Source organism: Phocoena phocoena, chromosome 4 (genome assembly GCF_963924675.1).
Source record: "Phocoena phocoena chromosome 4, mPhoPho1.1, whole genome shotgun sequence".
NCBI classification, from domain to species: Eukaryota; Metazoa; Chordata; class Mammalia; order Artiodactyla; family Phocoenidae; genus Phocoena; species Phocoena phocoena.
This window is the reverse complement of record NC_089222.1, coordinates 21,425,592-21,452,234: the sequence shown is the minus strand read 5'-3', so window position 1 is coordinate 21,452,234 and position 26,643 is coordinate 21,425,592. Positions and strand designations below refer to the sequence as shown.

The following is a 26,643-nucleotide window of genomic DNA, read 5'->3' as shown; positions in this document are numbered from 1 at the left end:
GGGCCAGAAATTTCTGGATTCCAGCTCTTTAAGGTAGCAGGTTATTTAAAATGTTAATTTAATTACATTGCATCCTTTTTTATAGAAACAGGTTAAACTGCAGTTTCAGGTGGCTTGTCCACAACAACAAACAGGGCAGAGCCTTTGTTGATAAAGAGCTCACATTCCACAAGGCAGAGTCACACCCAAACCCCTTGGGAACCAGGGGTACAATCTTTGATCCAGCTAACACTGCATACCAGAACTAATTGGTTTTAAAAGTGCCTGATTTATTATTTTTCAACATTCAACTTATATTTCTTTAGTGAATGACACCATTCTAGACTTGCAAGTTAATAAGGCTGAAGACAAATTGCACTTAACATACAATGTGATAAGCATTCTCAATTTGCAAGGCTAGTCCTTGAGTGTCCTTCCTGTCCTTTAGTGCACCCATTGCCTCACTGGCTCCCTTACTAGGGCTCCACCACTTCCTTTCTTGTTTTTTGCCTCTCCTTACTCAATGATGGTCAAACTTCTGGCTAAATTACAACTCTTTTATATGCTTTCTCTATACATATATTTATCTATCTATATTTATATAATAGGTAATATGTGAGCATGATAAAATTTCAAACAGCATAAAAGACAATAACCATAAAAATTAATTCTCCCTTCCACTCTTGTTTCCCAACCTCTAGTTCTCCTTTTCCCAGGCAACCACTGATAGTTTCTTCTGTCTTTCTGATAATAATCTATGCATATACAAATTGTAGCTGACTTTACTGTTCTGCATCTTGCCTATTTCATTAAATAATATTTTGGAGATTGTTCCAGATCAGTTCATATAGAAACACCTCATTATTATTTAAAAAAAAATAAATTTATTAATTTTATTTATTTATATTTGGCTGCGTTGGGTCTTTGTTGCTGTGCGCAGGCTTTCTCTAGTTGCAGTGAGTGGGGGCTACTCTTTGTTGCGGTGTGCGAGCTTCTCATTGCCGTGGCTTCTCTTGTTGCGGTGTGCAGGCTTCAGCAGTTGTGGCTCATAGGCTCCAGAGCGCAGGCTCAGTAGTTGTGGTGCACGGGTTTTGTTGCTCTGCAACATGGGAGATCTTCCCGGGCCAGGGCTCGAACCCGTGTCCCCTGCATTGGCAGGCAGATTCTTAACCAGTGCGCCACCAGGGAAGCCCCTGCCTCATTATTTTTACAGTTGTATACAGTCACATAATTCAGTTATGACCCGTGTGTATGTATGTGTGTGCTCACCTGTGTGTGTAATTGTTTTATTGAATTTCCCTTCAAAGCCTTATATATATCTTACTTTGCTTTCCTGGAGAATGTGTCTTGTTCCCCCTGAGTCCCTTCTGTCCTCCACTGCCTTTCACTTTCTGTCTCCTTTCTCCTAAGGTTCCTGGCCTTGATGTGTGTGTGTGTGTGTGTGCACCTTTTTGAAGTGGTCTTTGAAGGCACTTGGGGAAGAGGAGGAGAGAGAGGCAGCATGCCAATAACTGTGGCAGGACAGGATGTTTGAGGCTTTGTTGGCTCTCTCTGATATGGAGACGAGCATCCCGGCCTCCTCCTTCAGAATCTGGGGATGGTAAGTAACTTGTTCTAGGACTCTGTGCAACTCTTTTCATCTTTAAGGGCTTAGATTTCTCCCTGTATAAGATGAGTAGGCTATACAATGTAATTTCTAAGTCTCCAAGCTCCAAGCTCTAAAATTCTAAGAAAATAAGCTCTCAAGTATTCTGCTGGTGGGAGTGTAAAGGGTACATTCCAGAGAGAGGGCAATTTGGCAATATCCTTCAAAATTACAAATACCTATACCTATTGACCAAATAATTCTACTTCTAAGGATTTATTCTGTGGTTACACTTGCATATGCACAAAATGGTATAAATTCAAGGTTGTTCATTGCAGCATTGTTTGTATATCAAAAAATTGGACATAGTCTAAAAATATTCATCAATAAGGGACCAGATAAATGTAGTATTGATATATCCTTACAATGGAACATTATATAGCCTGAAAATAAATGCAGATAGAATGAAATACTGTATCACAATGAGAATGAGCAAAATACAGTTATATGCAGTAGTATATGAATATCAAAACAGTGTAGAGGAAATGTAGGGCAAAAGCCAAACTCAAAAAGAGCACACACCGTATGAATCTGTTTAATTAAAGTTCAAAAACAGGAAAAAGGAATCTCTAGTGATAGAGATTGTGGTAACCCCTGGGGGTAGGGCAGTGACTGAAAGGGATCACAAGTGGGTTCTGAGATATTTGTCATGTTCTCTATTGAGTTGAGAAGTAATTACACAGGTGTGTTCCGTTTGTGAAAATTTATGACGTGGGCAGTTTTTTCTATTCTGTATACCAGTAACAATGTAAAAGAATAGATAAACTCTATAAGCACGGATATCAAACAACCTGATAGATATTATGTGGAAAAAAAACCAAGCATGAATCAAACACTTCCATATGTGTTAAAAATGGAGAAATAGGGCTTCCCTGGTGGCGCAGTGGTTGAGAGTCCGCCTGCCGATGCAGGGGACACGGGTTCGTGCCCCGGTCCGGGAAGATCCCACATGCCGCGGAGCGGCTGGGCCCGTGAGCCATGACCGCTGAGCCTGTGCGTCCGGAGCCTGTGCTCCGCAACCGGAGAGGCCACAACAGTGAGAGGCCCGCGTATCGCAAAAAAAAAAAAAAGGAGAAATATACCTGTACTTGCTTATAAATGTATACAATACGGCTGGAAAGATGCTCAAGAAGCTGACAACTTTGGTTGTGAAGAGCGAGTAATAGCTGAGAGAGAGACTTTTACTGAACGTTCAGTTGTACATTTTGGATTTCAAATCATGCATATTTACTACTTATAAAATGAAGAGGAAGCACTCAAATTCTAAAAAGGAAAAATAAAAAATGTTTCTGAGCCTAGGAAATTCTCAGAAGTGAGGAAGTACTCATAAGTAAGAAGAAGGAAAAAAGGGGAAAAACACCCCCTAAAAAACACCAAAAGATTATATATTGAATGTATAACTCAGAACTCAGTAGTGGGGAAGTAGAGAACATTTGAATCTTCTAAAATTGAACAGATAGAACCTTTTCTTTATGTTCACCACTTTTTTTTTCTTTAAAGCTGTATTTATTAAATGCATAAGATAATACATACAATTTTTTTCACATCTTTATTGGAGTATAATTGCTTTACAATGTTGTGTTACTTTCTGCTGTACAACAAAGTGAATCAGCTATATGTATACATATATCCTGATATCTCCCAAACAATGGTTTTAACAGTAAGATATCAAATATCTATAAAGACATTTCAGCCCTCTGAGCTATCCAATGTGATCAGCCTAGTATAAATTCTTCAATCCCTTTCTCTATGCCCCCATGGATATATCTATAAATGGTCAGCAATATACTAACAGGATCATACCACTCTTTATCCCTCTTCAGTTTGCATTTTCCACTTTAGCAATATATCAAGGACATCCCTCTAGGTCAATACAGATAGGTCTAACTAATTTTCATCATTGATCAGTGTATAATATTGCAGAGTATGGAGGGAGTACAATTGGTTCATATATTCCATTACCTATGGACAATCACATTGTTCCTAGTTTGTGTTTGTTTTGCACTTCACATAACACAATAAGCATCTGTGTTAGTTTCCTGTGGCAACCACAAACTGAGTGGCTTAAAATAACAGAAATTGATTCTTTCCCGGATTTGGAGTTCCAAGTCTGAAATCAATGTGTTAGCAGGCTCTGCAAACCTGTTCTGTGGCCCCCTCCTAGCTTCTGGTAGCTGCCAGCAATCCTTGGCATTCTTTAGCTTGTACATGCATCATTCCCAACTGCCTCATTCTTCACATCCCCTTTATCTCGGTGTCTCTATCTCAAATCTTTCTCTGCCTTTCTCTTGAAAGGATGCCTGTCATTGGATTTAGGGCCCACCCGAAATCTATGATGATCTCATTTCAAGATCCTTAACTTAATTACATCTGTAAAGATCCTTTTCCCAAATAAGGCTATGCTCACAGGTTCCAGGTGGGCTTCTTTTGGAGGGCCAACATTCAACCCACCACAACATCCTTGGATCCATCCTTACAATTAGTATTTTCTTTAGTTTTTCTATAGGGCAGAGTTAATGCATTTTTGGGTCAATGGATAGGTACATGTATTTTAAATTTAAATAGGTATTCTCAGATTACTCCTAGAAAGTTTGTGGCATTTACACTCCCATCAGAGCTTGTTTCCTATGTATCGATTGGTCTTTTTGCCAGTCTGATGAGTGAAAAATGGATTACTGTTTTAGTTTGCTTTCTCAATAGAGACTCTTTTATGTTAGAGATATGTGTTTGCCATGTGTTTTGTGCAGTTCTATTCCGTCTATTGTTTTTTGTTTTAACTTGTCTTAGTGTGATGTTATGCAAAACTTTCAAAATATTTAGGTAGAAAATTTTTTTTCTTTGATGATTCTGAGCTTCCTGTCTTGCTTAAAGTTTCCCCTCGCTAATGTTATATTACTATTCTTTAAAAAATTTCCTCTAAGTCTTTGTTTTGTATATTTTTAAGTCTAACTCTTCTGGAACATATTTTTGAATATGGTATGGCTCTAGATTTATTATGAATAGTCAATTAAATCAGGATCCTTGATCAAATAAACTATTCTTTTATCACAGGCTTGTTTGCCACCTTTGCTTTATATTAGGTTTACTTGAGATTCCATCCCAGACTACTCAACTATTTGCCTGAGATATTACAGTAGCAATAAGTTACAATAACCTTACAATATAGTAGCTTTACAATAAGTTTTGGTTTTCAGTAAGTGAAATTGAAGTGTGCCATTAAGAAAGAGGACCATGAGATTTCCCGGTTGAGGTCAAAAGATAACAGGAGATAAGGTATGCGAACAGGGCTGGGTAAACTGTAAGCCTCTGCAGATAAATGTTAATTATCGCAAAAATGAACACACAGAAAAAGAATCTTGGGCTTGGAATGCTGGACTTTTGCTTTATAACCAGTGCAGGGATTGAAGGGCCAGCTGTGGGTCAGCCGACCTAGCGGCCCCACCCCCAGAAGAGGAGTGACACAGGGGGAGAGGGAAAAGCAAAGTGTAGGGCCCAGGAACCGAGATATCAGTTCAGAGTCGCAGAACTGGGGAGAGTGGCTGTGAAGAGAAGGCCGGCAAGGAAACTAGGAACAGAGAAATCTCTCGGAGGCGGCTACGAAGGCCGGGGCAGGTGGTGGGTCTCTCCTGAAAGCGGATTGCTGGGGATTCCCGATTCCGAGTCCTCCGGGAGCCTCAAAGAGGAGCTGCCGCACAGCAGCGCCGCTGCTGGGCGGACAGCCGGAGAAATCTAGGCGGCGGTTCAGCCTCCCAGCAGGCACCAACCGGAGAGGGCTAGGCGGCGGTTCCCCTCCCAGCCGCGACCAACTCTGCCCCGCCCAGCCCTCAGACCTGGTATTGGCCGGAGCGGCTCGCGGGGCGGGGCGAGGGCTGCTGGGAGGCGGGCCCTTGAGGCGGGCGGGCGCGCGCGCGCGCGCTCCGTCAACGGCGCGCGCGTGCTCCGTTGGTCGGTGCGGCGGCGGCGGCGGCGGCGGAGCTGGCCATGGCCGTGGGCGACGGGCTGGTGTAGCGCCGCGCGGGGCAGGCGGGTGGCGACTGAGAGAGACGGGCATGGGAGCGCCGCAGCTGGACGGTCGCGGTGGCCTGGGCTGCTAACTGCGCACCTGGAGCCGAGAGCCGGCGGCAGCGGCGGCGGCGGCGGCGGCGGCGGCGGAGCGCCGGGCAGGTGAGTGCAGTGGAGCGGGACCCGGATGCGGCGCGGCTGACGGGCGACGCGGTCGCGGCGGGCCTCTGAGGTGCCCCCGCGCGGGCCGGCGGCGCGCTCTTGCCCGCCACAGCCTGCGGCGCCGGCGACTGAGTGGCCGCTCCGCGCTTCCTGCCGACGCGGAGGACGCCGGCCCGCGGGGGTGCCTAGCTAGCCTGCGGCCCTCCCGGGGCTCTCCAAGGTGAGCGGCTCTCCCCGGCCTCCGGGCGGCAGGGACGCGGCCCTTTGGGTTGCGTTCCTGAGGGGCGTCTGGGGAGAGGCGGCGTCCTCGCCCCTTGTGTCTGTGCGGACACCCGCGAGCTCCTGATCCTCAGATGCCTTTTTGCGCAGGGTGTATTTTAGGGGCGGGGATCCTGGACTGTTGGGATAGGGTCGTGTTTTCAAATGCCGGCGCCGCCACTGAGCAGCCCTGGGGCTTTGGGCCAGAGTATCCGGATTTGTTAGTGGGAATAATTATACGTACTTCACAGGGTTGTTGTGAAGCTAGGACAGGATGATGTACATGACCGAAAAACGAGTGGTTGGTCAGTGGTAGGCTGTTAAGAGTAACTCTGCTGCAGCATCTTCCCTTGTTAGCTATTGCTGATTCTTGGCTGCGGGTGTACTTTTGGGGGGCATTTATTTCCGAAGCGCTTTGATGTTGCAGTAACCTCCACTGGAGTTGTTTAATACAGGAGCCTGTTATCTTAACAGTGGCCAAAATACGAATCCTATAGCCTCATCCTAGAATGCTGGAGTCTCTCTTTTTATTTTTTCTAAGGCTGCCTTGGAATACCTGTCTCAGGTACCGAGTGGGAATTGCTGTTTAAATAAAACAGTGAGTTTTAGGATTCGCTTCAGATGCAGGGTGCTGGGACATATCAAACTTGAAGTGCTTTGCTGTTTAAATAATCTTAAGTGACACTTAAACTGTCACTTGTTACAGAGTATAAACAGAGAAGAATATGGAAACAGACTCCTTTTTTTGCATTGCTACATACGAAGGGAGTGACAAGTGCTTTTGTAAACATCATCGTGGGCAGTGTTATTTCTGGTGAAGTCATCATAGTTAAATTAGATGAGTACTTATTTTGAAGCACTGAATGGGTGTTTGGAAATATGATTCCTAATAAAATCATCTCCAACGAGTCAGAATTCTCAGCAGTTCATTAATCATTTGGGGATTTTTTGGTTACACTGTAAGATTTTTATGGTAAAAGCAGAACTGCTTAAGTCATGATAAAGTAGCATAGGAAAGGGTGGTCAGGATAAAGATCTTAACCTAGTTCCAGAGGCAAGTGTGGAACAAAGTAAAAATCTTTAGCTTTAAAACTGGGATTGTATTCACTAAAGAAAAAATGACTGAAATCAAAAAACTTTTTTGTACAACCCCTGATTCACATCCTAATGAGGGTCTTCTACCTTCAGAGTGGTTTTTTTTTTTAAATTTAATTTATTTATTTTTGGCTGTGTTGGGTCTTCGTTGCTGTGTGCGGGCTTTCTCTAGTTGAGGCGTGCCGGGGCTACTTTTCGTTGCGGTGTGCGGGCTTCTCATTGTGGTGGCTTCTCTTGTTGTGGAGCACGGGCTCTAGGTGCGTGGGCTTCAGCAGTTGTGGCTGACGGGCTCAGTAGTTGTGGCTCTTGGGCTCTGGAGTGCAGGCTCAGTAGTTGTGGCCCACGGGCTTAGTTGCTCCGCAGCATGTGGGATCTTCCCGGACCAGGCTTGAACCCATGTTGCCTGCATTGGCAGGCGGATTCTTAACTACTGTGCCACTGGGGAAGACCCACAGTGTTTTTTAGAAGTGGAGAAAATCGAGTTGGGTTTTGATTTATTGCCTTTTTTCACCTCTTGTCTGTATTTCTTACTTTTCTTAGAGACTCATCCATAAAGACTTTTGATCCAACTTGCTTTGTGAATGTAAACAAAATACATAGAAAAAAAATTAACCTTGTAATCTAAATTATTTTCTTCCTTGTAGTCTCATTGTGTTCTTCCTAGATTATAACCTTCCCTGTTGTCTCACTGGTGAACCCAACAGTAGAAGCGCTGCTAGCCACTGTGAAAAGGCTAGGGGTCAGAAGTCACACCTTGGCTCTTAGGCCTGGTCCTGGGTCCCAGGTAGCTGAGACTTTGGGGATGTCACCCAGTCTTTCTGGGCCTCAGTTTTTTTTTTTGTTTGTTTATAGAATTTGAGAGTGTGTGGCCAGCAGGATGGGAGGGTGGTGGTGGATTAGAGTATCATATTATATAAAGGAACCTTCCAGGATACTCCACTTTTATGGTTTTCCTTCTCTTCACTCTGTTTCTCTATCTCTTTTGTTGACTTTTCCTTCTCTTCTTGAATTCAAAACGTCCTAATGCCTCAGGGTGTCCAAGTCCGTCCCTCTACTTTTTTCTACCTGTATTCTCTCTGAGTGATCTCATCAAGTCCTGTGGTTTAAATACTGTCACTGTGCTGTTGACTCTCAGATTTTTATCTCCAGTTCTGAGCTTCACATTTCTTCTACCTGCCTACATATCTTCACTTCATTTGTCTATCTTAAACTTGACATGTTCAAAGTGGAGCTCTTGATTTCCATTCTCCAACCTGTTCCTTCCCCAGCAGTCTGCATTTCATAAGAGCACCCCTCTACCCCCCTGTTCCACCTACTTAAGTGAAAAATCTGGTGGTCATCCTTAATTCAACGCTTTGCCTCACTGCTCCCCCACTGCCCCACACAACCAGTCCTTCAGCAAACCCTGTTGATTTTGCCTCCAAAATGTATCCCGCATATATTTACTTCACTTTATTTTTTATTTTTAAAAAATATTTATTTACTTTTTGGCTGTATCGGGTCTTAGTTGTGGCACATGGGCTCAGTAGCTGCAGAATGTGGACTTAGCTGCCCCGTGGCATGTGGGATCTTAGTTCCCCTGACCACGGATTGAACCGGCGTCCCCTGCATTGCAAGATGGATTCTTAACCACTGGACCACCAGGGAAGTCCCTACTTCACTTTATTTTTTATTGTCACCACCCCAGTTGTTCCTAGGTAGTAGCTTCCTAACTAGTCTCCTTGCCTCTGGCCTTGCTCTCCTACAGTCCATTTTCAGACAGCAGTCAGAGTGATCTTTACTTAGTCTCCTGCTCCAGGGGCTTCTTATTGCACTAAAAAGTAAGTCCAAACTCTACCTACATTATCAGCTAATTATCTTGCTTATTTTCTTGTTTGTTTATGGTCTTTTCCCTCCAACATATTATAAACTCTCTGATGGAAGGGACTTGGTCTTCCCTGGGGTATTCTCAGTAACCAGAACAGTGTCTGGAAAATTTAACTAATGTTGAATGAATGAATGTGTGAATGAAATACATTATAAAATCTTCCGATTCCAAGTATAACATGTACTGAACACACTTGACCCTTTTTTGGTCCCAGATTTGTGCAAATGAGGAAGTGATCACAGGGCCTAGAGTTATTCTATTAGGTATCCTTACTTTCTCAGTCTTCATTAAGGTACTGTACCTCCTGAAAAGGCTAAGCATTTAGACGTCAAGCCGTTAATAACAAAAACAAATGTGGATTTTGTTCATTGTATACTGGATCATTAGTATTTTTGTGAATAAGAAACCATACAAGTTTTCCAGCCTTGTTTTGTTCTTTAGAAGCGTTGAATTTTGGTCTTGACTGGAGGGGACTGGTTCTATAGAATGTGGTAGTTTAATCCAGTATTGCATACCAAATCCTATAGGGTAGCAGTTGCAATTTTTACAGAGAACAGGTGTGTTTATTTATTTCAATTACACTATTTTTTAAAAATCTGAGCCCCCCCCTTGTGTGCATTTATGTAAATATCCTCTGAACCATTTGATTCAGTTATCATATCTTACCATATCTTGGAGAGATAAGTCCCTATCATTTGGCTTCTGCTAACTGCTCACTTGCAAGCCTTGTCATGTTGTAGAAAGAGGCAAATAATTTAGGATTTTCCCCCTGCCTGAGACTGAAGCCCCAAAGACTATCTAGTAGGTTTGTGAAGAAAGAAGGGTATGGAAAAATCAAGGTGTAGAATTCCATTGTCAGAGTAGATAATAGTAAAAAGATACGTTGGAGAAGGAAATCCTAGACTAGAAGAACAATACTGGAAATTTAGTAGAAGAGAAGAAAAAAAGGAAGATAAAGGAGAATATTATAGATTTTCAGGCTTGTGTGGGGTAACTTTGCTTCTCACTCCTTTTACCTTCTCATCTCCCTCTCCAAATTTTGACACTTTTTTTCCCCCTCTGCCTTCTCTCCACTGCCTGATTTGTATGGGCTGTTTTTCTAAGGAGTGCCTATGTGCTTTTGGTAGTTTGATGTCTGCTGGGACACCTTGTGTGAAAGGATACTATCCTTACTTGAAGAGGCCTTTCTGCTTTCTCATAATCAAAGTCTGACTTCCTGTATTTTCCAGCCACTGGGTCCAGCTTTACCCTTTGGAGTGATTCTAAACTGGTGTACTTCCTTTTTAAGTTGTTCTCTCATATATTCCATGGTAACCTTTATGTTATCATCTCCAGGTTAAATAATCCTGAGTCACAAGCTTCCAGTTGAGAGAGGAAAAATGAAAGGTATTAGATGTATGTTTGGGTGTGTATAGTGTGTTACCTACCGGTTGCTCTGATAATGCAGATTGCGTATCTCTAATTTAGACCTTTCTTTTTCTGAGTTGATAGTTGTTTTTTTTTTTTTAAATAAAAAAGACATTTCTAAAAGGAGAGTGACATTGAATTTTAAAATTTTACAAAAACTTTTTCATGTACAGTCCTATGAGTTTTAACACATGCCTAGATTCTTGTAACTATCACCACCATTAACAATGTACAGAATAATTCCAACACCCCAAAGAATTCCCTCATGTTACCCCTTTGTGGTCAGCCTCCCCTTCATTTTTAACACTTGGAATTATTTTATTTTTTGGCCGCCACACGGCTTGTAGGGTCTTAGTTCCCTGACCAAGGGTTGAACCCAGGCCCTTGGCAGTGAAAGCGCAGAGTCCTAACCACTGGACCGCCAGCGAATTCCCTGGATTTATTTGTTTTTTTAAAGGGAAAGTCTCTCATGCATAGAATATGTTAGAACTTGGAATAAGTGGATAATTGATCAACCTAATTGTTGGTTTTCTTTTAGAAATATAAATGAAAGAACTCCAGTCTTCAACGTAATGGGTTTACATGCAATAAAGTAATAAACTTTGTAGATGGAGGAATGTTTAAAAGGCTTTAAATTAAAAAAAAAAAAACTATTGTATAACTTCTGGAACCTGTCAAGTGAGGCAAATCCCATGATGTCAGGTTACAATAGGGAGCATCTAACAAAGAAATTTGGAGGCTAAGTCTGTGATAAAATCATAAAGGATGGCATAACATATCTTCTCATGTGTCTTTGATAAACCCAGAATCCCATTTACTGCAATCGCAGGGTAAGCTAGGGTAAACTGGAGATTAATTTTGCCAAGGATTATGTTATGAAGTCTCAGCTTTTCTCTGTTCTCTCTCTCTAGCATTGTCACCTCTGCTAGACTATCCATTTTATTCCAGCATTTAGTTGTTTCAGGTATTCAACTCTCCTAGGGTTTGAGGGAAAGATGTGCTATCTTTATAGCTATGGTGTATTGCAAAGGTAGCTTTCCATTATTCGTTTAACTTTTTTCCAGCCTAAAGCAGTCAATAATTTAGAAATTCCCTCATTTCCTCAAAAATTTACACATCCTTCCCCTGAGTCCTGGCTCCATGATCTGTCTTTCCCCCACTTCTTCACCAAGAATGTATATTTCCTTATTTTCTTGATTATTTAAAGTAGGTCACCTGAGGTTATTATCTGTTGAGCCTTTAATAGGGGGAATTTACCGCCAAAATAAAGAAAGTTAATCTGACAGTCCCCTGTGTTGTGGTATTGTTAGAGCACAGGTCAGCAGCTCACAGTCCCCTACTGCAAACCCTGGAGGGACTGCTGCATCCCTGACCCTGTAGCTTGTCTCCTGCTGCTCTGGCTACTTGGGAGACCACCGGGCAAATGCTCATTTGCCTTCAATGGAAATGCGAACCTGATTATCCATGCCTTCAGGAGGAGGATTATGTGGATTAAAAGAAATCCATGGGTAATCCAGAAGCTTTATTTAAACTGCAGTTTAACCACATTCCTGACCATAGTTTTTCTTTGCATTTCTAATAACTAATTTATAATATTTACCAATTTCATGTTTACCTCTTTGTACCGTTTAGAAGTAATGGTAGTTATGAAGTAGAGAATATGTGGGAAGGGACAAAGGAGTTAGATAATCTACAGGCATTGCCCCACATAACTTGGTGTTGACTGGATGGTTTAACCAGTAAGGTTTAGTAATGCTTACTAGACCTTGAAGCCCTGAATTCCATGAATTCCTTACCTGCTGAGCCACTGGAAGAGATTTGAGGTGACTGTCAACAAGAGGCCAAACTCCATTTTGAGACATTTGTACTTTACTAGCTTAAATGATTGAGCTTTTGTGATTTAAATGAGTATTGCAGATTGTCAGAATTATAAATTTACTACAATTTGAAGTTCTCTTTAATGTTTATTTAATCACTTAACCTGTTAAACATTTTCATAGGAGTTAAAATGAAGACCTTCTATTTGAGATAGAGGTGCTCATTTCTTGTAGCCAGGCCACTACTTACTACCTCTGACATGTTACTTACATGTAGTTACACAGTAACTAATTTCTATTAAATAGTTGAAATATGGTCATTTAAAATTGCTTATTCTTGAACTACTGATTTAGTGTAGATCTTGTATTTAGATATCATACTATTAAAATCGGTGTTTTCCTCTGACTTTATAAATCATTACAAATTGCTGCCCTTATGTTATCTGAACACAAATTTATTTAAAACTTATTTCTGCAGTTGTATATTTTCAAAAGTTAGGTTCCATGTTTATCAGCTACATGGACATCATTCCTCCAATGAGATTCATTGTAGTTAATTATTAGAGGCATGTCCTGGGGAAAACCAACTGGAATTCTCTTAACACTTGTTTTTTGCACTAAGGAAACATCCATAGAAGATGGTTGTTGATTTTGGACAATGTTATGATCAATTATAATTATTTTATTTTTGTTCTTTTGATGGCTGTGGATATTTCACATTTTCATTGGAAATCATTAGTTCTTAACTCTTGATGTACTTCACTCAACATTCCATTATTAAATTATTAAAATTTTCCCTAACTGAGAGGCTTCTGGGTTTTAGATTCTCATTCTACCTACAAGGAATGTCTACTGTGTGTGTGTGTGTGTGTGTGTGTGTGTGTGTGTGTTATAGAGAACTATATATGCTGTACCAACCAGTAACAATTGTTTTACCTTTAACTTATGAAGAATTTACTATCTTCTCCTTGAGAGCCAGGCAATTATTTTTTAATCAGTGACTTCTTTAATTCTATGTATTCTATTGTTATCTGCTTCCTTTTATCAATATGTTCTTTTGTCATTTAAAGCTGTGACTGTCAATATAGCCTATTAGAAAAACTCCTCTGTGTGATTTACTATATAGGATTAAACTATAACCAAAGTTAACATTATTGAATGCTCACCTATGTGTCAGGTTATGCTAACTCCTCTTTGTGCATTATTCATTTTATCTTCATAACAAACTTGTAATGAAGGTACTAATGATATCCTCATTTAAGAGATGAGGAGGGCTCCCCTGGTGGCGCAGTGGTTGAGAGTCCGCCTGCCAATGCAGGGGTTCCGGGTTTGAGCCCTGGTCCGGGAAGATCCCTCATGCCACAGAGCAGGTAAGCCTGTGTGCCACAACTGCTGAGCTCGCGAACCACGGCTGCTGGGCCCACGTGCCACAACTACTGAAGCCTGTGCCTAGAGCCCGTGCTCCACAACAAGAGAGGCCACTGCAATGAGAAGCCCACGCAGCGCAACAAAAAGTAGTTCCCGCTCGCCGCGACTAGAGAAAACCTGCACACAGTAACGAAGACCCAATGCAGCCATAAATAAATAAATTTATTATGAAAGAGATGAGTAAACTGAAGCTTTGGGAAGTTAACGTGCCAGGTGGCACACAGCTTTTAAGTGGGAGAGTCAGGTTTTGAACTCTGGTCTGTATGACTCTAGAATTTATGCTTTTGCTTATTTATTTATTTTTAAATTTATTTTTTTTGAGGAATAGTTGATTTACAATATTATATAAGTTTCAGGTGTACAACGTAGTGATTCACAATTTTTAAAGGTTATACTCCATTTATAGTTATTATAAAATATTCCCTGTCTTGTACAATGTACTCTTGTAGCTTATTTATTTTATACATAGTAGTTTGTACCTCTTAATACCCTACCCCAGGAGTCCCCAACCCCCAGGCCACAGACCGGTAGTGGTCCAAGGCCTGTTAGGAACTGGGTTGCACCGCAGGAGATGAGTGGCAGGTGAGCGAGCAAAGCTTCATCTGCCGCTCCCCATGGCTTGCATTACTGCCTAAAGCATCTTTTGCATTATGACCTGAACCCCCTCCTGCCCCCACCCCCCCGTCCCTGCCCTGGCCGTGGAAAAATTGTCTTCCACGAAACTGGTCCCTGGTGCCAAAAAATTTGGGGACCGCTGCCCTACCCCATCTTGCTCCTCCCGCCTTCCCTCTCCCTACTAGTAACCACTAGTTTGTTCTCTATATCTGTAAGTCTTTTTTCTTATATTCACTAGTTTGTTTTAATTTTTATATTCCACATATAAGTGCTATCATACAGTATGTGTTTCTCTTTCTGACTTATTTCACTTAGCATAATATCCTCCATATCCATCCATGTTGTTACAAATGGCAAAATTTTGTTCTTTTTATTTATAATGGAGTAGTAATCCATTGTGTGTATATATATATATATATATATATATATATATATATATATATATACACACCACTCTTCTGTATTCATTCATTTGTTGATGGACACTTAGGTTGCTTCCATATCTTGGCTATTGTAAATAATGTTGCTGTGAACACTGGGGTAGAATTTATGCTTATAACTGATTGCCTCAATAGTTTTTTTATTTGTTAGGTCCTTCAGAGGAAGGTTGAAAGAGACTATATATATATATATTTTTTTTTCTTTTTTTTTGAAGAGGGCTCTTTCCTTTCTTATTTTTTTAATTAATTTATTTTTGGCTGTGTTGGGTCTTCATTGCTGTGCGCGGGCTTTCTCTAGTTGTGGTGAGCAGGGGCTACTTTTCATTGTGGTGTGCGGGCTTCTCATTGTGGTGGCTTCTCTTGTTGCGGAGGATGGGCTCTAGGCGTGTGGGCTTCAGTAGTTGTGGCTCGTGGGCTCTAGAGCGCAGGCTCAGTAGTTGTGGCGCATGGGCTTAGTTGCTCCGCGGCACGTGAGATCTTCCCAGGCCAGGGCTCAAACCTGTGTCCCCTGCATTGGCAGGCAGATTCTTAACCACTGTGTCACCAGGGAAGCCTGAGACTATATAAGTTTAAAGTGTTGCTTTTTAGTGTAATAATCACCACCTTCATTTTACAGTACCTGGGTATTTGAAAACAGGAAGCAATTTTCTAATCATTTAACCATTAACTTTCACTCACTACTCTTAAACAAGTTTTTATGTGTATAGTCCTGTTTTATGGATTAGAGTTAACAGTTAAACAATGAATTAGTTATGTGATATAGTGTACCTTTTTTAAAAAAATAAATATTTATTTATTTATTTTGGTTGCACTGGGTCTTAGTTGCAGCATGCGGGATCTTTAGTTGGGGCATGTGGGCTTCTTAGTTGTGTCATGTGAACTCTTAGTTGTGGCAGGCATGCGGGATCTAGTTCCCTGACCAGGGATCAAACCCCGGCCCGCTGCATTGGGATTGCGGAGTCTTACCCACTGGACCACCAGGGAAGTCCCATACCTTTGTTTTGAATGTAAGATGAGCTTTTCCTTTTCCCTTGGCTTTACAATTGGACTGTGGTTTTGTGGTTTGTCATATATGTGTAAGTAACAAAAATACTTAATGTATGACTTTGTATAGTTAGAGGTCCTAGTCCGCTTGTGTAGATCATCTCTACAGATTTTTTTTTTTTTGCGGTACATGGGCCTCTCACTGTCGTGGCCTCTCCCGTTGCGGAGCACAGGCTCCAGACGCGAAGGCTCAGCGGCCGTCCAGCCGCTTCGCGGCATGTGGGATCTTCCCAGACCTGGGCACGAACCCGCATCCCCTGCATCAGCAGGCGGACTCTCAACCACTGCGCCACCAGGGAAGCCCTACAGAGTTTTAAAATAAGAAAACACAGGTTTTTTTTCCTCTTCTGCTTAGGTAATTTGTTTGGGTGGTATATTAAAACATGTTGCTAAGCTTGATCCTAAATTATTGGGAATAGAGGAAGTTAGACATAAATTTACTTTTTTTTTTTCATAAATTTACTTTGAATAAATGAACCAATAGACTACAGTTGTTAATCCCTTAACTTAAAAATATAGTGAATTGAGAAGCGTTAATACTATTTGGCCTTTTTTTTCATATTCACAGGAGAAAGGAATGTGAGCGTTAACATTACATCTACCATTAGTAGTACTCAGACACATAGAAGGAGATGCATAGGATACAATGGAGGTTTTCTTTCTAACTCTGGAGCCCAGTTAACTTGTTTCAGGCAAGTTTCTGGTTGTGATGCCATTATAAGCCATTATGACAGCACATCCAATCTGCAAATGGGGGATTTGTGATTATTTTCTTTACAGCTAAAGAGTTGAGCTCTTACTGAGTATGCCTCTTCCCATAGACAAGCCGTGTGTGGGCCCAAATTGGGGCAGGTGGGTCACTTTTCCCTCTTAGAAGTCTGAACTTTTTTCTGTTGACAGTAATCTCAGTGACTCACAAATGTTATTTTAGTTACCCAGTTCGCCTTTAACATTATTTCCCAAATTGTGTATTATTTTACAAAATAAAATGCAAGCGCTTAGAACAGGAAAATCCTATCTTATAAATTCCATAATAATTGTTTTGAGCTAATCACTATTTTAAATTCATTTATAAGCAATGGTGTCTATAGATGAGAACTGTGTAGTTACAAAATTACAGGTATTCTTTCGTCATTCCTGAGTGGGTGTGGAGACCTAAAGCCACTGATGTATTATCCATTTTGAAAATGAACTATTTAATAACTTAAGAGAAGTTTTGGACTGACTACATCTAGTTAGTTGTATGCTGAGGTTGGGATCTGATTTTAGTAAAGGAAAATATTTTTAAGGAATACAATTCTTCTTGAAGTCTTCATGTATTATTGACAGTGTCAATAATGTTTGCCTTAAAATGTAATCTTAAAAGGTAGCAATCTTTTTTTTTTTTTTAGAAAATTGCTAAGGTCATTTTATTTTTTAAATTAATTTTATTTTTGGCTGCATTGGGTCTTTGTTGCTGCACGCGGGCTTTCTCTAGTTGTGGTGAGGGGGCTTTCTCTAGTTGTGGCAAATAGGGGCTACTCTTTGTTGTGGTGTGCGGGTTTCTCATTGTGGTGGCTTCTCTTGTTGTGGAGCACAGGCTCTAGGCACGTGGGCTTCAGTAGTTGTGGCCCGTGGGCTTCAGTAGTTGTGGCCCGTGGGCTCAGTAGTTGTGGCCCACGGGCTCTAGAGTGCAGGCTCAGTAGTCGTGGCACATGGGATTAGTTGCTCCGTGACATGTGGGATCTTCCTGGATCAGGGCTTGAACCTGTGTCTCCTGCATTGGCAGGCAGATTCTTAAAACACTGCACCACCAGGGAATCCCTAAAAAATTTTTTTAAAATTTTTGGCCGTGCCACGCAGGTTGTGGGATCTTAGTTTCAGGACCAGGGATCAAACCTGCGCCCTCAGCAGTGAAAAGTGTAGAGTCCTAACTGGACCGCCAGGGAATTCCCTGCATTATTATTTAAAATGGAAAAATTCTTTATTTTTTAATGTACAAAGTAGTTTATTTTTTTCAGGAATTTAAAAATACATACCAATTTAAACTGAATACACGTTAAGTTAGTGTTTTATTTCCCAAATATGCAGTTGATATTATAAGGAACTGCTCCATTCAGTTAAAACCTAATGAATAACATCAACTTTTTCTGGCTTACTTTTCTGAAGATAATTGGTACATAAACATATAATTTAATCCTTTTTATTATTTATTTATTTTTATTTTGGCCATGCCGTGTGGCTTGCAGGATCTCGGTTCCCCAACCAGGGGTTGAACCCAGGCCACGGTAGTGAAAGCCCATAATCCTAACTACTAAGCCACAAGGGAACTCCCTTGATGCAGGCTTTCTGAAAGGATACCCAAAAACTGCTATACGTTGGTTGCCTCTGGGGAGTGTAACCTCGGATGCTGAGAGACATTTGTGGTAGGGAGACTTTATTGTATATCCGTTTGTGCTTTTGAATTATGTGCCTTTGAATTTCCTTTTGTGCTTTTGAATTTATGTAATCAATGCATGTAACTACAAAGTAAAGAAATTCAGCTATTTTGATGATTAAAAAGGTAATTTTGTAAGGTATTACAGAATTAAACACAGTGGACACTATAATGTTTAGTTTAAGTATCATTAAAGCTTAAGAAAATTGTATTTATTCTGTCTTCTACCTTGACTTGTATTATACCTGTACAATTAATGCATAGGTGGGTAAGATGGAGGTCTAACCCTGTGTTAGGCATATTAATAATGATAGCCAAGGTTTATGGAATGCTTACAATATAGCAGGCACTTTGCTAAATCCTTTATGGTGGCATTGCTTGTTTGCTGCTTTCCCTCTGAGGGAAGGGCAACTATCAAGAATATTAATTTTTGGGGCTTCCCTGGTGGCGCAGTGGTTGAGAGTCCGCTTGCCGCTGCAGAGGATACGGGTTTGTGCCCTGGTCCTGGAAGATCCCACGTGCCGCCGAGCGGCTGAGCCCGTGAGCCATGGCTGCTGAGCCTGCGCGTCCGGAGGCTGTGCTTCGCAAGGGAAGAGGCCGCAACAGTGAGAGACCCGTGTACCGCAAAAGGAAAAAAAAAAAAAAAAGGAATATTAAGTTTTCATTTCAGTTGTTACCTCTTTCCTGTATTGAGTTGTCAAAAGCAATTTTAGGGCTTCCCTGGTGGGGCAGTGGTTAAGAATCTGCCTGCCAATGCAGGGGACACGGGTTTGAGCCTTCTGGGAAGACCCCACATGCCGTGGAGCAATTAAGCCCGTGTGCCACACTACTGAGCCTGCACTCGAGAGCCTGTGAGCCACAAATGCTGAGCCCACGTCCCACAACTACTGAAGCCCACGCGCCTAGAGCCTGTGCTCCGCACCGAGAAGCTACCACGGTGAGAAGCCTGCACACCGCATTGAAGAGTAGCCCCCGCTCGCCACAACTAGAGAAAACCCGCATGCAGCAACGAAGACCCAATGCAGCCATAAATAAATAAATTAATTTAAAAGGAAAGTAATTTTAATATCAAATCCTCACTGGTGGCAGTTCTCAGATGTATTCACATTTTGCTACACACCAGGATCCAAAGCTATTACTGTCTCTTTGAAGGAGATATCAAACCGATCCAGAATGAGCAGGATAATTATTTTAGTCAATAGTTTCTACTCCATACGCTTCAATCTTTTTATCAGACTGCTTTAGCAGCTATTAAAATTTGTCTGAAATTTAAAAAATAGATTAATTTGGTTGCCTCTAATCATCAGATTATTTGGAGAATTGCTCAACTGTCCCTTGATTGCATTTGTACAAGTAGCCCAAGATCCTTGGAGTAGAATTATAAAATATACTTCTGTGATCTGAGGGCAGACTTGGAAGGATTCCCTTCAAAGGTAGGGAGACAGGGAGGGGAAGTATTACAATATATGCAGTCCAGAAGAGCAGTGAGGGATGCTTAACTATGACAGTGGGTTTGAGAAGGGGAAATTTGCATTAGAGAGATATTGAACATTTTTTTTTAAAGATTTATTTATTTATTATATATTTATTTAATGTATTTTTGGCTGCATCGGGTCTTAGCCGCGGCATGAGGGATCTTCGTTGTGTTGCGTGGGCTTCTCTTTAGTAGTGGCATGCAGGTTTTTGCTTCTCTAGTTGTGGCGCACAGGCTCCAGGGCGCAGGCTCTGTAGTTGTGATGCGTGGGTTCCAGAGCACGTGGGCTCTTTAGTTTGCAGCACGTGGGCTCTAGTTGAGGTGCGTGAGCTCAGTACTTGTGGCATGTGGGATTAGTTGCTTGGCGACATGTGGGATCTTAGTTCACTGACTAGGGATTGACCCTGCATCCTCTGCATTCATTGTAAGGCAGATTCTCCACCACTGGACCACAGGGAAGTCCCGATATTGAACACTTTGCAAGTTACTGGGTTTCTGGAAGGAATAGAAACATCAGGAGGAAAAGGAAAGTTTCTCTAATTTTGTTTAACAGGACTGTGTTTAGGTACATATATGTGTGTGTGGTGTGTAAGAGATTCACATTTTGGGTAATTTCTTCTGTTAGGAAAAGTAATGCTTTTAGAAAAAGATAACACTCCTGCTACTTTCAGGTTTTATTAAAAAAATAAAGTTAATGGGAATTAGCTTTTAGGTACATTTCACCTTTCCTGAAATGTCCCTAGTTATTCAGTAACCATATACTAGTTGTAAAAAATTCAAATAAAGAAGGAAAATACAAGAGAAAGTGAAAGTCCCCTTTCAGACCTTTCTACTCCAACCTCCTCTGTTCTCCCCATTCCCATTGCCCTCCTCAGAGATAATTATTATTATATTTTTTAAACATCTTTATTGGAGTATAATTGCTTTACAATGGTGTGTTACTTTCTGCTTTATAACAAAGTGAATCAGTTACACGTATGTCCCCATATCTCTTCCCTCTTGCGTCTCCCTCCCTCCCACCCTCCCTATCCCACCCTTCTAGGTGGTCACAAAGCACGGAGCTGATCTCCCTGTGCTGTGTGGCTGCTTCCCACTACTAGCTATTTTACGTTTGGTAGTGTATATATGTCCATGCCACTCTTTCACTTTGTCCCAGCTTACCCTCCCCCACCCCGTATCCTCAAGTCCATTCTCTAGTAGGTCTGCATCTTTATTCCCGTCTTGCCCCTAGGTTCTTCTGACCACTTTTTTTCTTTTTCCTTTTTTTTTTTTTTAGATTCCATATATATATGTGTTAGCATACAGTATTTTTCTCTTTCTGACTTACTTCACTCTGTATGACAGTCTCTAGGTCCATCCACCTCACTACAAATAACTCAGTTTCGTTTCTTTTTATGGCTGAGTAATATTCCATTGTATATATGTGCCACATCTTCTTTATCCATTCATCTGTCAGTGGACACTTAGGTTGCTTCCATGTCCTGGGTATTGTAAATAGAGTTGCAGTGAACGTTTTGGTACATGACTCTTTTTGAATTATGGTTTTCTGAGGGTATATGCCCAGTAGTGGGATTGCTGGGTCGTATGGTAGTTCTATTTTTTAGTTTTTTAAGGAACCGCCATACTGTTCTTCATAGTGGCTGTATCAATTTACATTCCTACCAGCAGTGCAAGAGGGTTCCCTTTTCTCCACACCCTCTCCAGCATTTATTGTTTGTAGATTTTTTGATGATGGCCATTCTGACTGGTGTGAGATGATAAGAGATAATTATTGTTATACTCAGGCATATAGCCTGCATTCCTTTCTCTGTACATTTTCATATCTATCTATGTATCTATCTATCTATCTGTTTTCCTGGGTTATCTTTCCTTTATTTCTTTGGCAGAAAGTAGTAGGTACATGTATATTTTCTTAATTCCTCTTTACAAAGAGTAACATATTACAGATATATAATTTATTTTAAATAGGATCATTTTACATTTTCTATAAGTATCTCTTTTATATTTGATTGAAGTTTACCAAGACAGTTATCATTTTTGACTTTAACACGTATTTTTCCAGTTTATTATTATTTTTTTTTTGCGGTATGCGGGCCTCTCACTGTTGTGGCCTCTCCCGTTGCGGAGCACAGGCCCCGGACGCGCAGGCTCAGCGGCCATGGCTCACGGGCCCAGCTGCTCCGCGGCATGTGGGATCTTCCCGGACTGGGGCACGAACCCGTGTCCCCTGCATCGGCAGGCGGACTCTCAACCACTGTGCCACCAGGGAAGCCTCCAGTTTATTATTTTTTAAAATTATTTTTTTGGCTGCGTTGGGTCTTCTTCGCTGCACGCAGGCTTTCTCTGGTTGTGGTGAGAGGGGCCTACTCTTCGTTGTGGTGTGCGGGCTTCTCATTGCGGTGGCTTCTCTTGTTGCAGAGCATGGGCTCTAGGCACGCGGGCTTCAGTAGTTGTGACTCATGGGCTCAGTAGTTGTGGTTCGTGGGCACTACTAGAGTGCAGGCTCAGTAGTCGTGGCAAATGGGTTTAGTTGCTCCACGGCATGTGGGATCTTCCCGGACCAGAGATTGAACCTGTGTCCCCCTGCATTGGCAGGCGGATCCTTAACCACTGTGCCACCAGGGAAGTCCCCACATATTTTTCTAACACCTATTTATGTTTTCAGATTTGTGCTACACAGACTTTTTCCTTAAAGAGATTCTTTGAAATCTGTTCAAGTTGGGGAGGGGATATGTGAACAGGGGAAACCTAGAGACACAGATGTGGTTGGCTCTTGGATTGGAAGAATCAACATTGTGAAATGACTATACTATCCAAAGCACTCTGCAGATTCAGTGCAATCCCTATCAAAGTACCAATGGCATTTTACACAGAACTAGAACAAAAAATGTTACAATTTGTACGGAAACATAAAAGACCCCGAATAGCCAAAGCAATCTTGAGAAAGAAAAACAGAGCTGGAGGAATCAGGCTCCCTGACTTCAGACTATACTACAAATCTACGATAATCAAGACAGTATGGTACTGGCACAAAAACAGAAATACAGATCAAAGGAACAGGATAGAAAGCCCAGAGATGAACCCACGCACATATGGTCACCTTATCTTTGATAAAGGAGGCAAGAATATACTGTGGAGAAAAGACAGCCTCTTCAGTAAGTGGTGCTGGGAAAACTGAACAGCTACGTGTAAAAGAATGAAATTAGAACACTGCTTCACACCATACACAAATGTGGTTGGTGAAATATCATTTAATCTCATAGGTTCTCAGAATTTAAGAGAAGACTTAGGGATCACTTAGTTGCTAGACTAGGAAACTGGTTCTCTTGTGTTTACTGTTCAGGAGGAATATCTCCAGTGTTCTGTGTTTCCACTTACATAGAGTTTCACTCTCTGGAACTCTGGTGAGAAGATGGAGATAGAAGAATGGATGATATAGTACCATTGCATGGCTTTAGGCATGTTTTTTTTAACCAAGCAGCTATAGAGTAGTTGCTTAATGGATCTGTGTCAAGCTGGAGGGCTTTCAGACTCACTGAAAGATATTTTTTATTCAAATTCTTAACTTTTTTGGTTACATGATAGATACTACTTTCAAAATTTGAAAGTACCAGAAACACCCTTCCTCTCTTCTGGACAGGCAGCCAAAGCCATCAGTTTCTCATATGCCCTTCAGCGAGATTTTGCTTTTTCCAGTATATACATGTGTATGTATTCTACTATTCCACACACTGTTTATGTAAATACCATATTCCCTTCTTTTAAATTACATAAATAATTAGTAGAGGTTGGAATTATGGACGGAAAGGGAAACTGATGTATATTGTACCATGAATGATAGCTAGCCTTGACCTACAGAAATAATATGCATAGCTCTTTAGTTGATCTGTATAAAGTATTCTAAGACCAGTTATTACTTCCTTCATCCATTTCTGTACTCATTAGACTTGATTCAGTTTTGCTTCTGCATTTCTGTCACTAGGTATATGTGAAAGAATTCTGTACTTCTTTCTTTTTTCTATATAAGCACTTAATCCTTTCACTTCATTTTTTAAAAATTTTTATTTTACTTTTTGGCTGCACCATGCAGCATGCGGGATCTTAGTTCCCTGACCAGGATGGAACCTTTGCCCCCTGCAGTGGAATCTCAAGAGTCTGTTAAGTGCTGGACTGCCAGGGAAATCCCCTCACTTCATTTCTTTATTTTTTAAATTTATTTTATTTTTCAATTTGAAAGCAGTCACTGTTTATTAACTGACCGGATTACAAAAATAATCATGGTAGATACCTTAGTTCATTCTTCTTATAAGTCTGTTGATCTGGTCTTCCCTGTTGCCAGCATCTCCACCTTCTACAAAATGAGTAGTCTTTTTCTTCATTCCACCTCGTGGAGAAGACAATTTGAAGGGCCACAGGAAGTTGTTTTCTTCTTTGAAACGTTTTCCAACAGTATAGATCTCATGAATCAGATCCTCCATGCAGATAATACCGTATTTGCCAAGAGATCCAGCAATCAACACGTTATCCGTCAGGGCAGTTTGCTTCTTGTTGATTTTGCCATAACCACGCTTGTAGATCAGTTCATTTACTGACTTCAGGTTTGGGTACCTCCATGCAATGTATGGTTCCACAATTCTCAGCATGTTAATTGAAGCCTCGTTGAGCTTCACAAAGGTGCCATTGAAAATCTGACGGAGGTGAAGAAGCTGCAACACCTTTCGAACCTTTGGGCTCATACCATTGATACCTCTGATCCTGATGACAAATGCCAATTTGGGTTCCGCGGGTACGTAGAAGTTGCCAGCTTTTCTTGCCATCCTAGCCATTCGAATTTCAGTTCTGTACATCTGCCAGTATTCCTTGTGATAGCGCTTAGCTTTTTCATAGATAAGCTTCTCCTTGCCTTTCGAAGCATCTTCTGGGCAAATTTCTTTCTCAGGCGCTTGATCTTAAGCTCTGCAAAATTCTTTCGCTTTTTCTTAAGGGTTTCTGGCACAGCAGGAACCTTCTTTTTCTTCTCAGCACCTTCCATGGTTCCAGCCGGGAAAGAGCCATTTCTTTATTTTTTGTTATATATTTAGTAAGCAGTTACTGTCTACTATCTGTGGAGCCTGATGCTGTTTCTTCCCCCCCCCCATTTTTTTGGCAGCAGCTTTATTGATATATAATTTGCGTATAATGCAGTTCATCCATTTCAATTGTACATTTCAATTTTTTTTGTATATTCAGAGTTGTGCAGACCTACCAAAATCAATTTTGGAAAAATGTTACCACCTCAAAAAGGAACCTTTTAGCTGTCATTTTCAATCCCATCCTTGCTCCCAGCTCTATGCAGTGAATAATTTATGTCTGTATAGATTTGCCTCTTCTGGATATGTCATATAAATGGAATCATAATATGAGGTCATTGTGAATGGCTTCTTTATCATGTTTTCAAGGTTCATCCATACTGTGGTATCAGTACTTCCTTTTAATTGCTGAATAATTCTGTTTCCTCTTTCAATTTCACTAATAAATGTGTTTTGCTACGTATTGGGCTGTTAATCAGGAGTATCCATGCCCTAGGTTTTCCTTCTGTGTATCACCTAGTTGTTAACATTTTGCTGTGTATTGATAAGTCTCTAATAGTATTGGCAAAGAGAGGGAAAAGAGTGAGCTGTTTGTTAATATCATTGGCAAGCATTTTATTTTAAAAGGAGTGTGAAACTTGGGAATTACTCTTGGATTTAATTTTTCATGTTTTTTCCCACAACCCCTAGTATTTGTTTATTTTTCTCGGGAGAAGGATTTATTACTTGCACAAGTAAGGAGAACACTGGGGGTCTTTTCCAAAGCAGTGTCTCTTCTATTATTTATTATTTAATAAATTTATTATTTATTTGAGCTAATAAATACTGTCTATAATATCTCCACTTGAACTTAAATTAAGGTGGAAGATAGTCAGATGTAGAATTATAGTGTTGGAAAAGAGACAGTTTCATATCTGGAGCACTCTTATTGTGAAACCCAGTACAGACTAGTCTCCTGTAAAGAGTTTCACAGAACACCTTGAGTTGCCTTAATTTTTTTTTTTTTTTTTTTTTTTTTGAGTTGCCTTAATTTAATCTGAGGTATTTTGTTGTGTCTCCCCCCACCGCAACATGGCTTGTGGGATCTTAGTTTCCCGTCCAGGGATTGAACCTGTGCCCTCAGCAGTGAAAGCTGGAAGTCCTAACCATTGGGCCGCCAGGGAATTCCCAGTATTTTAAATAGTGATTTCTGAGTTAATCTATCAGGCATCAAAGAACATTTAACATATGTTGTTTTTTATAAAGAGATTGGTTCCTGAAGTGTTTTGTTTTTGTTTTTTTGGCTCTGATGGGCTTTTTCATGAATAGATAGGAGGTTTTTTTCCCCCCACATAAGTATTTTAAGATCTTTTTCAAGAACATGAGAAGTATCTCTTTAACCAGATGATGTCTCTGTTGAATTTTCAGGAGATGGAACTGGTGTGGTAAGAACTCACGAGTAGGCTTAGTTGTGTTGATGCATCACTGCTCAAAAGTGTGATCCCAGTGCCCATTGCCATGCCCACTGTTATAGCCTTCAGAAATCAAAAGTTAATAATAAGAAAATATGGGTTTATATTTTATCTTCATTTTTCTATTAGTTCTTTTTATTGTATTTTAGTAAAGCACTGGATTGCTTCAATTGTGGGGGAACCCCACTAGTTCATTACTACTGACAGTTTGAAAAGCACAAGGAACTGTCAAATGTCTAGGCTCCAGCTTTCAGGGAGCCTCTGGTTACGTGGATTTAGGTTTTCAGGATTTTATTTTATTTTATTTTTTTTCAGGATTTTATTTTATTTTATTTTTTGCAGTATGCAGGCCTCTCACTGTTGTGGCCTCTCCCGTTGCAGAGCACAGGCTGTGGACGCGCAGGCTCAGTGGCCATGGCTCACGGGCCCAGCCACTCTGTGGCATGTGGGATCTTCCCAGACTGGGGCACGAAC

The 26,643-nt window shown here is 41.0% G+C and overlaps 1 protein-coding gene and 1 pseudogene across 1 annotated transcript in view; one reads left to right on the top strand and one right to left on the bottom strand.

Annotated features, from left to right (window-relative positions):
* Positions 1–5,548: 5,548 nt before the first annotated feature.
* PIK3CB (phosphatidylinositol-4,5-bisphosphate 3-kinase catalytic subunit beta) overlaps positions 5,549–26,643 on the top strand; it is a 194,645-nt gene continuing 173,550 nt past the window's right edge. The window contains exon 1 of the mRNA XM_065875713.1: positions 5,549–5,788. The gene's annotated coding sequence lies outside the window, so the exon portion shown is untranslated. The remainder of the gene's footprint in view (positions 5,789–26,643) is intronic.
* LOC136122446 (large ribosomal subunit protein uL30 pseudogene) lies at positions 23,939–24,681 on the bottom strand (annotated as a pseudogene).